This window comes from Carica papaya, chromosome 5, assembly GCF_054855325.1.
Source record: "Carica papaya isolate Zhongbai chromosome 5, ASM5485532v1, whole genome shotgun sequence".
Classification (NCBI taxonomy): Eukaryota; Viridiplantae; Streptophyta; class Magnoliopsida; order Brassicales; family Caricaceae; genus Carica; species Carica papaya.
Window position 1 is genome coordinate 28,092,770 of NC_142313.1, and position 12,284 is coordinate 28,105,053.

A 12,284-nucleotide genomic window follows, 5' to 3' on the forward strand; every position below is an offset into this window, starting at 1 on the left:
CTCCTTCTCGTTCTAATATCGATTAAGATGTCCCTGCTTCTTGACTCACATTTGCGTATAAACCAGCAGACCCTAGTTCCAGTCGCGCGTAACGTCGAACGACCTGTCTGAAAAAAAATTAGTGCGACACGAGGACTTCCTAAGAGGTCACCCATCCGAGTACTACTCTCGCCTAAGCACACTTAACTGCGGAGTTCTGATGGGATCCGGAGCATTAGTGATGGTATGATCGCACCCATTTAATTCCGCGCTGCAAATACATAAACTCCTTCTCCTTTCTTCCCCCTCCCGTCATTTGTTTCTTTGTGCGTGCGCACTGCACCTCCCGTGATCGTTCTAATATCAAGTAAAATGCTACGGTGCCGTGACTCACATTTGCGAATAAACCTGAGGACCATAATTCAAGTCGTGCGTATCGTCGAAAGAATCATCTGCAAAAAAAAATAGGTGCAACACGAGAACTTCCTAAGAAAATGGGTGAAATATAAGGACTTCGCAGGAGGTCACCCATCCTAGTGCTACTCTCGCCCAAGCACCCATAACTTGCGGAGTTCTGATAGAATCCGTTGCATTGGTGCTGGTATGATTGCTCATGTTTCATTCTGCGCTGCAAATACATACACTTTTTCTCCCTCCATCCCCCCTCCCGTCATTTGTTTCCTTGTGCGTGCACTCTGCATCTCTCCTTCTCGTTCTAATATCGATTAAAATGCCCCTGCTTCTTGACTCACATTTGCGTATAAACCAGTGGACTCTAGTTCCAGTCGCGCGTAACATCGAACGACCCGTCTGAAAAAAAAAATTAGTGCGACACGAGGACTTCCCAAGAGGTCACCCATCCGAGTACTACTCTCGCCCAAGCACACTTAACTGCGGAGTTCTGATGGAAACCGGTGCAATAGTGCTGGTATGATTGCACCCGTTTAATTTTGCGCTATAATTACATAAACTCATTCCCCTTTCTTCCCGCTCCCGTCATTTGTTTCCTTGTGCGTGCGCACTGCACCTCCCGTTCTCATTCTAATATCAAGTAAAATGCCACGGCGCTGTGACTCACATTTGCGAATAAACCTGAGGACCATAATTCAAGTCGCGCGTAACGTCGAAAGAATCATTTACAAAAAAATGGGTACAACACAAGGACTTCACAAGAAAATGGGTGAAATATAAGGACTTCGCAGGAGGTAACCCATGCTAGTACTACTCTCGCCCAAGCACCTTTACTTACGGAGTTCTGATAGAATCCGTTGCATTAGTGCTGGTATGATCGCACCTGTTTCATTTCTTGCTGAAAATACATACACTCCTTCTCCTTCCCTCCCCCTTCCATCAATTGTTTCCTTGTGCGTTCACACTGCACCTCTCCTTCTCGTTCTAATATCGATTAAAATGCCCCTGCTTCTTGACTCACATTTGCGTATAAACCAGCGGACCCTAGTTCCAGTCACGCGTAACGTCGAAAGACCAGTCTGAAAAAAAAATTGGTGTGACACGAGGACTTCCCAAGAGTTCACCAATCCGAGTACTACTCTCGCCAAAGCACACTTAACTGCGGAGTTCTGACGGGATCCGGTGCATTAGTGCTGGTATGATCGCACCCGTTTAATTTCGCTCTGCAAATACATAAACTCCTTCTCCTTTCTTCCCCCTCCCGTCATTTGTTTCCTTGTGCGTGCGCACTGCACCTCCCGTGCTCGTTCTAATATAAAGTAAAATGCTACGGTGCCGTGACTCACATTTGCGAATAAACCTGATGACCATAATTCAAGTCGCGCGTATCGTCGAAAGAATCATCTACGAAAAAATAGGTGGAACACGAGGACTTCCTAAGAAAATGGGTGAAATATAAGGACTTCGCAGGAGGTCACCCATCCTAGTGCTACTCTCGCCTAAGCACCCATAACTTGCGGAGTTCTGATAGAATCCGTTGCATTGGTGCTGGTATGATTGCTAATGTTTCATTCTGCGTTGCAAATACATACACTTTTTCTCCCTCTATCACCCCTCCCGTCATTTGTTTCCTTGTGCGTGCACTCTGCATCTCTCCTTCTCACATTTGCGAATATCTATTAAAATGCCCCTACTTCTTGACTCACAATTGCGTATAAACCAGTGGACCCTAGTTCCAGTCGCGCGTAACGTCGAACGACACGTCTGAAAAAAAAAATTAGTGCGACACGAGGACTTCCCAGGAGGTCACCCATCTGAGTACTACTCTCGCCCAAGCACACTTATCTGCGGAGTTCTGATGGGATCCGGTGCATTAGTGCTGGTATGATCGCACCAGTTTAATTTCGCGCTGCAAATACATAAACTCCTTCTCCTTTCTTCCCCCTCCCGTCATTTGTTTCCTTGTGCATGCGCACTGCACCTCCCGTGCTCGTTCTAATATCAAGTAAAATGCCACGACATCGTGACTCACATTTGCGAATAAACCTGAGGACCATAATTAAAGTCGCGCGTATCGTCGAAAGAATCATCTACAAAAAAATAGGTGGAACACGAGGACTTCCTAAGAAAATGGGTGAAATATAAGGACTTCGCAGGAGGTCACCCATCCTAGTGCTACTATCGCCCAAGCACCCTTAACTTGCGGAGTTCTCATAGAATTCGTTGCATTCGTGCTGGTATGATTGCTCATGTTTCATTCTGCGCTGCAAATACATACACTTTTTCTCCCTCCATCCCCCCTCCCGTCATTTGTTTCCTTGTGCGTGCACTCTGCATCTCTCATTCTCGTTCTAATATCGATTAAAATTCCCCTCCTTCTTGACTCACATTTGCGTATAAACCAGTCGACCCTAGTTCCAGTCGCGCGTAACGTCGAACGACACGTCTGAAAAAAAAATTAGTGCGACACGAGGACTTCCCAAGAGGTCACCCATCCGAGTACTACTCTTGCCCAAACACACTTAACTACGGAGTTCTGATGAGATCCGGTGCATTAGCGCTGGTATGATCGCACCTGTTTAATTTTGCATTGCAAATACATAAACTCCTTCTCCTTTCTTCCCCCTCCCGTCATTTGTTTCATTGTGCGTGCACACTGCACCTCTCGTTCTCGTTCAAATATCAAGTTAAATGCCACGACATCGTGACTCACATTTGCGAATAAATATGCGGACCATAATTAAAGTCGCGCATAACGTCGAACGGCACATCTGAAAAAAAGAAAATGGGTGCAACACGAGAACTTCCCAGGAGGTAACCCATCATTGTACTACTTTCGCCAAAGCACACTTAACTGCGGCGTTCTGATGGGATCCGGTGCATTTGTTCTGGTGTGACCGCACCTGTTTAATTCGCAAATGTGAGTCACGGCGCCGTGGCATTTTACTTGATATTAGAACCAGTACGGGAGGTGCAGTGCGCACGCACAAGGAAACAAATGATGGGAGGAGGAAGAAAAGAGAAGGAGTGTATGTATTCGAAGCGCAAAATTAAACAAGTGGCATCATACCAGCACTAATCCACTGGATCCCATCAGAACTCTGCAGTTAAGTGTGCTTGGGCGAGAGTAGTACTCGGATGGGTGACCTCTTGGGAAGTCCTCGTATCGCAATAATTTTTTTTCAGATGGGTCGTTCGACATTACGCGCGACTGGAACTATGGTCCGCTGGTTTATACGCAAATGTGAGTCAAGAATCAGGGGCATTTTAATCGATATTAAAAAGAGAAGGAGAGGTGCAGTGTGAACGTACAAGGAAACAAATGATGGGAAGGGGGAGGGAAGAAGGAGTGTATGTATTTTCATCACGAAATTAAACAGGTGCGGTCACACCACCACAAATGCACCGGATCCCATCAGAACTCTGCAGTTAAGTGTGTTTTGGCGAAAGTAGTACAATGATGGGTTACCTCCTGGGAAGTTCTCGTGTTGCACCCATTTTTTTTTTCAGATGTGTCGTTCGACGTTACGCGCGCCTTTAATTATGGTCCGCAGATTTATTCGCAAATGTGAGTCACGGCACTGTGGCAGTTTACTTGATATTTGAACGAGAACGAGAGGTGCAGTGTGCACGCACAAGGAAACAAATGACGGGAGAGGGAAGAAAGGAGAAGGAGTTTATGTAATTGCAGCGCGAAATTAAACAGGTGCGATCATACCAGCAGTAATTCACCAGATCCCATCAGTACTCATCAGTTAAGTGTGCTTGGGCGAGAGTAATACTCAGATGGGTGACCTCCTGGGAAATTCTCGTGTCGCACTAATTTTTTTTTTAGACGGGTCGTTCGACGTTACGCGCGACTGGAACTAGGGTCCACTGGTTTATACGCAAATGTGAGTCAAGAAGCAGGGGCATTTTAATCGATATTAGAACGAGAAGGAGAGATGCAGAGTGCACGCACAAGGAAACAAATGACGAGAGGGGGGATGGAGGGAGAAAAAGTGTATGTATTTGCAACGCAGAATGAAACATGAGCAATCATACCAGCACAAATGCAACGGATTCTATCAGAACTCCGCAAGTTAAGGGTGCTTGGGCGAGAGTAGCACTAGGATGGGTGACCTCCTGCAAAGTCCTTATATTTCACCCATTTTCTTAGGAAGTCCTCGTGTTGCACCCATTTTTTTGCAGATGATTCTTTCGACGATACGCGCGACTTGAATTATGGTCCTCAGGTTTATTCGCAAATGTGAGTCACGGCACCATAGTATTTTACTTGATATTAGAACGAGCACGGGAGGTGCAGTGCGCACGCACAAGGAAAGAAATAATGGAAGGGGGAAGAAAGGAGAAGGAGTTTATGTATTTGCAGCGCGAAATTGAATGGGTGCGATCATACCAGCACTAATGCACTGGATCCCATCAGAACTCTACAGTTAAGTGTGCTTGGGCGAGAGTAGTACTCGGAAGGGTGACCTCCTGGGAAGTCCTTGTGTCGCACCAATTTTTTTTCAGACAGGTCGTTCGACGTTACGCGCGACTGGAACTATGGTCCGCTGGTTTATACGCAAATGTGAGTCAAGAAGCAGGGACATTTTAATCGATATTAGAACGAGAAGGAGAGGTGCAGTGTGAACGCACAAGGAAACAATTGATGGGAGGGGGAGGGAAGGAGAAGGAGTGTATGTATTTTCAGCACGAAATGAAACAGGTGCGATCATACCAGCACTAATGCATCGGATTCTATCAGAACTCTGTAGGTAAGGGTGCTTGGGCGAGAGTAGTACTAGCATGGGTTACCTCCTGCGAAGTCCTTATATTTCACCCATTTTCTTGTCAAGTCCTCGTGTTGCACCCATTTTTTTGCAGATGATTCTTTCATCGTTACGCGTGACTCGAATTATGGTTCTCATGTTTATTCGCAAATGTGAGTCACGGCACTGTAGAATTTTACTTGATATTAGAACGAGAACGGGAGCTACAGTGCGCACGCACAAGGAAACAAATGACGGGAGGGGGACGAAAGGGGAATGAGTTTATGTATTTGCAGCGCGAAATTAAACAGGTGCAATCATTCCAGCACTAATGTACCGGATCCCATCAGAACTCTGCAGTGAAGTGTGCTTGGGCGAGATTAGTACTCGGATGGGTGACCTCCTGGGAAGTCCTCATGTCGCACCAATTTTTTTTCAGACGGGTCGTTCGACGTTACGCGCGTCTGGAACTAGGGTCCGCTGGTTTATACGCAAATGTGAGTCAAGAAGCAGGGGCATTTTAATCAATATTAGAACGAGAATGAGAGGTGAAGTGTGAACGCACAAGGAAACAAATGACGGGAGGGGGAAGAAAGGAGAAGGAGTGTATGTATTTGCAGCGCGAAATTAAACAAGTGCGATCACACCAGCACTAAAGCTCTGGATCCCATCAGAACTCCGCAGTTAAGTGTGCTTGGGCGAGAGTAGTACTCGGATTGGTGACCACTTGAGAAGCCCTCGTGTTGCACCAATTTTTTTTTGAATGGGTTGTTCGACGTTACGCGCGAATGGAATTATAAACCGTTGGTTCATTTGCAAAGGTGAGTCACGGTGCCGGGGCATATTACTTGATATTAGAACGAGAAAGAGAGATGCAGAGTGCACGCACAAGGAAACAAATGATGGGAGAGGGGATGGAAGGAGAAAGAGTGTATGTATTTGCAGTGCAGAATGAAACATGAGGGATCATACCAGTACTAATGCAACGGATTCTATCAGAACTCCGCAGTTAAGGGTGCTTGGGCGAAAAAAGTACTCGGATGGGTGACCTCCTGCGAAGTCCTTATATTTCACCCATTTTCTTGGGAGGTCCTCGTGTTGCACCCGTCTTTTTGCAGATGATTCTTTCGACGTTATGCGCGAATTGATTTATGGTCCGCAGGTTTATTCGCAAATGTGAGTCACGGCGCCGTGGCATTTTACTTGATATTAGAACGAGTACGGGAGCTGCTGTGCGCACGCACAAGGAAACAAATGACAGGATGAGGAAGAAAAGAAAAGGAGTGTAGGTATTTGAAGCGCAAAATTAAACATGTGGCATCATACCAACACTAATGCACTGGATCCCATCAGAACTCTGCAGTTTAGTGTGCTTGGGAGAGAATAGTACTCGGATGGGTGACCTCTTGGGAAGTCCTCGTATCGCAACAATTTTTTTTAGATGGGTCGTTCGACGTTACACGCGACTGGAACTTTGGTCAGCTGGTTTATACGCAAATGTGAGTCAAGAATCAGGGGCATTTTAATCGAAATTAGAACGAGAAGGAGAGGTGCAGTGTGAACGCACAAGGAAACAAATGATGGGAGGGGGGGAGGGAAGAAGGAGTGTATGTATTTTCAGCACGAAATTAAACAGGTGCGGTCACACCAGCACAAATGCACCGGATCCCATCAGAACTCCGCAGTTAAGTGTGCTTTGGCGAAAGTAGTACAATGATGGGTTACCTCCTGGGAAGTTCTCGTGTTGCACCCATTTTCTTTTTTTCAAATGTGCCGTTCGACGTTACGCGCGACTTTAATTATGGTCCGCAGATTATTCGCAAATGTGAGTCACGGCGCCCTGGTATTTTACTTGATATTTGAACGAGAACGAGAGGTGCAGTGCGCACGCACAAGGAAACAAATGACGGGAGGGGGAAGAAAGGAGAAGGAGTTTATGTATTTGCAGCGCGGAATTAAACAGGTGCGGTCATACCAGCACTAATGCACCGGATCCCATCAGAACTCCGCAGTTAAGTGTGTTTGGGTGAGAGTAGTACTCGGATGGGTGACCTCTTGGGGAGTCCTCGTGTCGCACCAATTTTTTTTCAGACGGATCGTTCGACGTTACGCGCGACTGGAACTATAATCCGCTGGTTTATACGCAAATGTGAGTCAAGAATCTGAGGCATTTTAATCGATATTAGAACGAGAATGAGAGGTGCAGTGTGAATGCACAAGGAAACAAATGATGGGAGGGGGGGAGGGAAGAAGGAGTGTATGTATTTTCAGCACAAAATTAAACAGGTGCGGTCACACCAGCACAAATGCAACCGATCCCATCATAACTCTGTAGTTAAGTGTGCTTGGGCGAGAGTAGTACTCGGATGGGTGACCACTTGGGAAGTTCTCGTGTTGCACCCATTTTTTTGTAGATGATTCTTTCGACGTTACGCGCGACTTGAATTTTGGTCCTCAGGTTTATTCGCAAATGTGAGTCACGGCGTTGTAACATTTTACTTGATATTAAAATGAGCACGGGAGGTACAGTGCGCACGCACAAGGAAACAAATGACGGGAGGAGGAAGAAAGGAGAAGGAGTTTATGTATTTGCAGCGCGAAATTAAACGGGTGCGATCATACCAGCACTAATGCAACGGATCCCATCATAACTCTGCAGTTAAGTGTGCTTGGGTGAGAGGGATGGGTGACCTCTTGGGAAGTTCTCGTGTCGCACAAATTTTTTTTCAGACGGGTCGTTCAACTTTACGTGCAACTGGAACTATGGTCCACTTGTTTATACGCAAATGTGAGTCAAGAAGCAGGGGCATATTAATCGATATTAGAACGAGAAAAAGAGGTGCAGTGTGAACGCACAAGGAAACAAATGATGGGAAGGGGGAGGGAAGGAGAAGGAGTGTACGTATTTTCAGCACGAAATTAAACAGGTGCTATCACACCAGCACAAATATACCGGATCCCATCAGAACTCCGCCGTTAAGTGTGCTTTGGCGAAAGTAGTACAAGGATGGGTTACCTCCTGGGAAGTTCTCGTGTTGCACCCATTTTTTTTTTCAGATGTGCCATTCGTCGTTACGCGCGACTTTAATTATAGTCCGCAGGTTTATTCGAAAAGGTGAGTCACTACGCCGTGGCATTTTACTTGATATTTATACGAGAATGAGAGGTGCAGTGCACACGCACAAGGAAACAAATGACGGGAAGGGGAAAAAAGGAGAAGGAGTGTACGTATTTGCAGCGCGAAATTAAATAGGTGCCATCATACCAGCACTAATACACCGTATCCCATCAGAACTTAGCAGTTAAGTGTGCTTGGACGGGAGTAGTACTCGGATTGGTGACCTCCTGGGAAGTCCTCGTGTTGCACCCATTTTTTTTCGGATGGATCGTTCGACGTTACGCGCGAATGCAATTATAAACCGCTGGTTCATTCGCAAAGGTGAGTCACGATGCCAGGGCATTTTACTTGATATTAGAACAAGAAGGAGAGTTGCAGAGTGCACGCATAAGGAAACAAATGACGAGAGAGGGGATGGAGGGAGAAAGAGTGTATGTATTTGCAGCGCAGAATGAAACATGAGTGATCATACCAGCACCAATGCAACGGATTCTATTAGAACTCTGCAAGTTAAGGGTGCTTGGGCGAGAGTAGCACTAGGATGGGTAACCTCATGCGAAGTCCTTATATTTCACCTATTTTCTTAGGAAGACCTCGTGTTGCACCCATTTTTTTGCAGATGATTCTTTCGACATTACGCGCGATTTGAATTATGGTCCTCAGGTTTATTCGCCAATGTGAGTCATGGCACCGTAGCATTTTACTTGATATTAGAACGAGCACGGGAGGTGCAGTGCGCACGCACAAGAAAACAAATGACGGGAGGGGGAAGAAAGGAGAAGGAATTTATGTATTTGCAGCACGAAATTAAACAGGTGCGATCATACCAGCACTAATGCACCGGATCCCATCAGAACTCCGCAGTTATGTGTGTTTGGGCGAGATTAGTACTCGGATGGGTGACCTCCTGGGAAGTACTCGTGTCGCACCAATTTTTTTTCAGACGGGTCGTTCGACGTTACGCACGTCTGGAACTAGAGTCCGCTGGTTTATACGCAAATGTGAGTCAAGAAACAAGGGCATTTTAATCGATATTAGAACGAGAATGAGAGGTGAAGTGTGAATGCACAAGGAAACAAATGACAGGAGGGGAAAGAAAGGAGAAGGAGTGTATGTATTTGCAGCGTGAAATTAAACAGGTGCGATCATACCAGCACTAAAGCTACGGATCCCATCAGGACTCTGCAGTTAAGTGTGCTTGGGCGGGAGTAGTACTCCGATGGGTGACCACTTGGGAAGCCCTCGTGTTGCACCAATTTTCTTTCGGATGGGTTTTTCGACGTTACGCGCGAATGGAATTATAAACCACTGGTTCATTTGCAAAGGTGAGTCACGGTGCCGGGGCATATTACTTGATATTAGAACGAGAAAGAGAGATGCAGAGTGCACGCACAAGGAAACAAATGACGGGAGGGGGGATGGGAGGAGAAATAGTTTATGTATTTGCAGTGCAGAATGAAACATGAGGGATCATACCAGCACTAATGCAACGGATTCTATCAGAACTCCGCAGTTAAGGGTGCTTGGGCGGGAAAAGTACTCGGATGGGTGACCTCCTGCGAAGTCCTTATATATATCACCCATTTTCTTGGGAGGTCCTCGTGTTGCACCCATCTTTTTGCAGATGATTCTTTCGACATTACGCACGACTTGATTTATGGTCCGCAGGTTTATTCGCAAATGTGAGTCACGGCACCGTGGCATTTTACTTGATATTAGAACGAGTACGGGAGGTGCAGTGCGCACGCACAAGGAAACAAATGACGGGAGGAGGAAGAAAAGAGAAGGAGTGTATGTATTTGAAGCGCAAAACTCAACAAGTGGCATCATACCAGCACTAATGCACTGGATCCCATCAGAACTCTGCAGTTAAGTGTGCTTGGGCGAGAGTAGCACTTGGATGGGTGACCTCTTGGGAAGTCCTCGTATCGCAATAATTTTTTTTCAGATGGGTCGTTCTACGTTACGCGCGACTGGAACTATGGTCCGCTGGTTTATACGCAAATGTGAGTCAAGAATCAGGGGCATTTTAATCGATATTAGAACGAGAAGGAGAGGTGCAGTGTGAACGCACAAGGAAACAAATGATGGGAGGGGGGAGGGAAGAAGGAGTGTATGTATTTTCAGCACAAAATTAAACAGGTGCGGTCACACCACCACAAATGCACCGGATCCCATCAGAACTCCGAAGTTAACTGTGCTTTGGCGAAAGTAGTACAATGATGGGTTACCTCCTGGGAAGTTCTCGTGTTGCACCCATTTTTTTTTTTCAGATGTGCCATTCGACGTTATGCGCGACTTTAATTATGGTCCGCAGATTTATTCGCAAATGTGAGTCACGGCACCGTGGCATTTTACTTGATATTTGAACGAGAACGAGAGGTGCAGTGCACACGCACAAGGAAACAAATGACGGGAGGGGGAAGAAAGGAGAAGGAGTTTATGTATTTACAGTGCAAAATTAAACTGGTGCGATCATACCAGCACTAATGCACCTGATCCAATCAGAACTCCGCAGTTAAGTGAGCTTGGGCGAGAGTAGTACTCGGATGGGTGACCTCTTGGGAAGTCTTCGTGTCGCACCAATTTTTTTTCAAACGGGTTGTTCGACGTTACGCGCGACTGGAACTAGGGTCCGCTGGTTTATACGCAAATGTGAGTCAAGAATCATGAGCATTTTAATCGATATTAGAACGAGAAAAAGAGGTGCAGTGTGAACGCACAAAGAAACAAATGATGGGAGGGGGGGAGGGAGGAAGGAGTGTATGTATTTTGAGCACGAAATTAAACAGGTGCGGTCACACCAGCACAAAAGCACCGGATCCCATCAGAACTCCGCAGTTAAGTGTGCTTGGGCGGGAGTAGTACTCCGATGGGTGACCACTTGGGAAGCCCTCGTGTTGCGCCAATTTTCTTTCGGATGGGTTTTTCGACGTTACGCGCGAATGGAATTATAAACCGCTGGTTCATTTGCAAAGGTGAGTCACGGTGCCGGGGCATATTACTTGATATTAGAACGAGAAAGAGAGATGTAGAGTGCACGCACAAGGAAACAAATGACGGGAGGGGGGATGGGAGGAGAAATAGTTTATGTATTTGCAGTGCAGAATGAAACATGAGGGATCATACCAGCACTAATGCAACGGATTCTATCAGAACTACGCAGTTAAGGGTGCTTGGGCGGAAAAAGTACTCGGATGGGTGACCTCCTGCGAAGTCCTTATATATATCACCCATTTTCTTGGGAGGTCCTCGTGTTGCACCCATCTTTTTGCAGATGATTCTTTCGACGTTACGCGCGACTTGATTTATGGTCCGTAGGTTTATTCGCAAATGTGAGTCACGGCACCGTGGCATTTTACTTGATATTAGAACGAGTACGGGAGGTGCAGTGCGCACGCACAAGGAAACAAATGACGGGAGGAGGAAGAAAAGAGAAAGAGTGTATGTATTTGAAGCGCAAAACTCAACAAGTGGCATCATACCAGTACTAATGCACTGGATCCCATCAGAACTCTACAGTTAAGTGTGCTTGGGTGAGAGTAGTACTTGGATGGGTGACCTCTTGGGAAATCCTCGTATCGCAATAATTTTTTTCAGATGGGTCGTTCTACGTTACGCGCGACTGGAACTATGGTCCGCTGGTTTATACGCAAATGTGAGTCAAGAATCAGGGGCATTTTAATCGATATTAGAACGAGAAGGAGAGGTGCAGTGTGAACGCACAAGGAAACAAATGATGGGAGGGGGGGAGGGAAGAAGGAGTATATGTATTTTCAGCACAAAATAAACAGGTGCGGTCACACCAGCACAAATGCACCGAATCCCATCAGAACTCCGCATTTAAGTGTGCTTTGACGAAACTAGTATAATGATGGGTTACCTCCTGGGAAGTTCTCGTGTTGCACCCATTTTCTCTTTTTCAGATGTGCCGTTCGACGTTACGCGCGACTTTAATTATGGTCCCCAGATTTATTCGCAAATGTGAGTCACGACGCCGTGGCATTTTACTTGATATTTGA

General features: G+C 46.2%; 2 non-coding genes and 22 pseudogenes across 2 annotated transcripts; 18 read left to right on the forward strand and 6 right to left on the reverse strand.

Annotated features, from left to right (window-relative positions):
- Positions 1-118: 118 nt before the first annotated feature.
- LOC148258253 (5S ribosomal RNA) lies at positions 119-237 on the reverse strand (annotated as a pseudogene).
- Positions 238-802: 565 nt separating this feature from the next.
- On the reverse strand, positions 803-921 carry LOC148258254 (5S ribosomal RNA; annotated as a pseudogene).
- A 560-nt stretch (positions 922-1,481) lies between these two features.
- Positions 1,482-1,600, reverse strand: LOC148258255 (5S ribosomal RNA; annotated as a pseudogene).
- Positions 1,601-2,167: 567 nt separating this feature from the next.
- On the reverse strand, positions 2,168-2,286 carry LOC148258256 (5S ribosomal RNA). The gene has a single exon (XR_015820814.1). It is a non-coding gene; the product is annotated as a 5S ribosomal RNA (ribosomal RNA).
- A 562-nt stretch (positions 2,287-2,848) lies between these two features.
- Positions 2,849-2,967, reverse strand: LOC148258257 (5S ribosomal RNA; annotated as a pseudogene).
- A 209-nt stretch (positions 2,968-3,176) lies between these two features.
- On the reverse strand, positions 3,177-3,295 carry LOC148258258 (5S ribosomal RNA; annotated as a pseudogene).
- Positions 3,296-3,447: 152 nt separating this feature from the next.
- LOC148258259 (5S ribosomal RNA) lies at positions 3,448-3,565 on the forward strand (annotated as a pseudogene).
- A 203-nt stretch (positions 3,566-3,768) lies between these two features.
- LOC148258260 (5S ribosomal RNA) lies at positions 3,769-3,887 on the forward strand (annotated as a pseudogene).
- Positions 3,888-4,094: 207 nt separating this feature from the next.
- LOC148258261 (5S ribosomal RNA) lies at positions 4,095-4,213 on the forward strand (annotated as a pseudogene).
- A 562-nt stretch (positions 4,214-4,775) lies between these two features.
- On the forward strand, positions 4,776-4,894 carry LOC148258262 (5S ribosomal RNA; annotated as a pseudogene).
- Positions 4,895-5,453: 559 nt separating this feature from the next.
- LOC148258263 (5S ribosomal RNA) lies at positions 5,454-5,572 on the forward strand (annotated as a pseudogene).
- A 205-nt stretch (positions 5,573-5,777) lies between these two features.
- LOC148258264 (5S ribosomal RNA) lies at positions 5,778-5,896 on the forward strand (annotated as a pseudogene).
- Positions 5,897-6,778: 882 nt separating this feature from the next.
- Positions 6,779-6,897, forward strand: LOC148258265 (5S ribosomal RNA; annotated as a pseudogene).
- A 208-nt stretch (positions 6,898-7,105) lies between these two features.
- On the forward strand, positions 7,106-7,224 carry LOC148258266 (5S ribosomal RNA; annotated as a pseudogene).
- Positions 7,225-7,428: 204 nt separating this feature from the next.
- On the forward strand, positions 7,429-7,547 carry LOC148258267 (5S ribosomal RNA; annotated as a pseudogene).
- Positions 7,548-8,069: 522 nt separating this feature from the next.
- Positions 8,070-8,188, forward strand: LOC148258268 (5S ribosomal RNA; annotated as a pseudogene).
- Positions 8,189-8,395: 207 nt separating this feature from the next.
- LOC148258269 (5S ribosomal RNA) lies at positions 8,396-8,514 on the forward strand (annotated as a pseudogene).
- A 561-nt stretch (positions 8,515-9,075) lies between these two features.
- Positions 9,076-9,194, forward strand: LOC148258270 (5S ribosomal RNA; annotated as a pseudogene).
- A 205-nt stretch (positions 9,195-9,399) lies between these two features.
- LOC148258271 (5S ribosomal RNA) lies at positions 9,400-9,518 on the forward strand (annotated as a pseudogene).
- A 563-nt stretch (positions 9,519-10,081) lies between these two features.
- Positions 10,082-10,199, forward strand: LOC148258272 (5S ribosomal RNA; annotated as a pseudogene).
- A 203-nt stretch (positions 10,200-10,402) lies between these two features.
- Positions 10,403-10,521, forward strand: LOC148258273 (5S ribosomal RNA; annotated as a pseudogene).
- A 208-nt stretch (positions 10,522-10,729) lies between these two features.
- On the forward strand, positions 10,730-10,848 carry LOC148258274 (5S ribosomal RNA; annotated as a pseudogene).
- Positions 10,849-11,052: 204 nt separating this feature from the next.
- LOC148258275 (5S ribosomal RNA) lies at positions 11,053-11,171 on the forward strand. Its single transcript, XR_015819759.1, has one exon. It is a non-coding gene; the product is annotated as a 5S ribosomal RNA (ribosomal RNA).
- A 563-nt stretch (positions 11,172-11,734) lies between these two features.
- On the forward strand, positions 11,735-11,852 carry LOC148258276 (5S ribosomal RNA; annotated as a pseudogene).
- Positions 11,853-12,284: the final 432 nt, after the last annotated feature.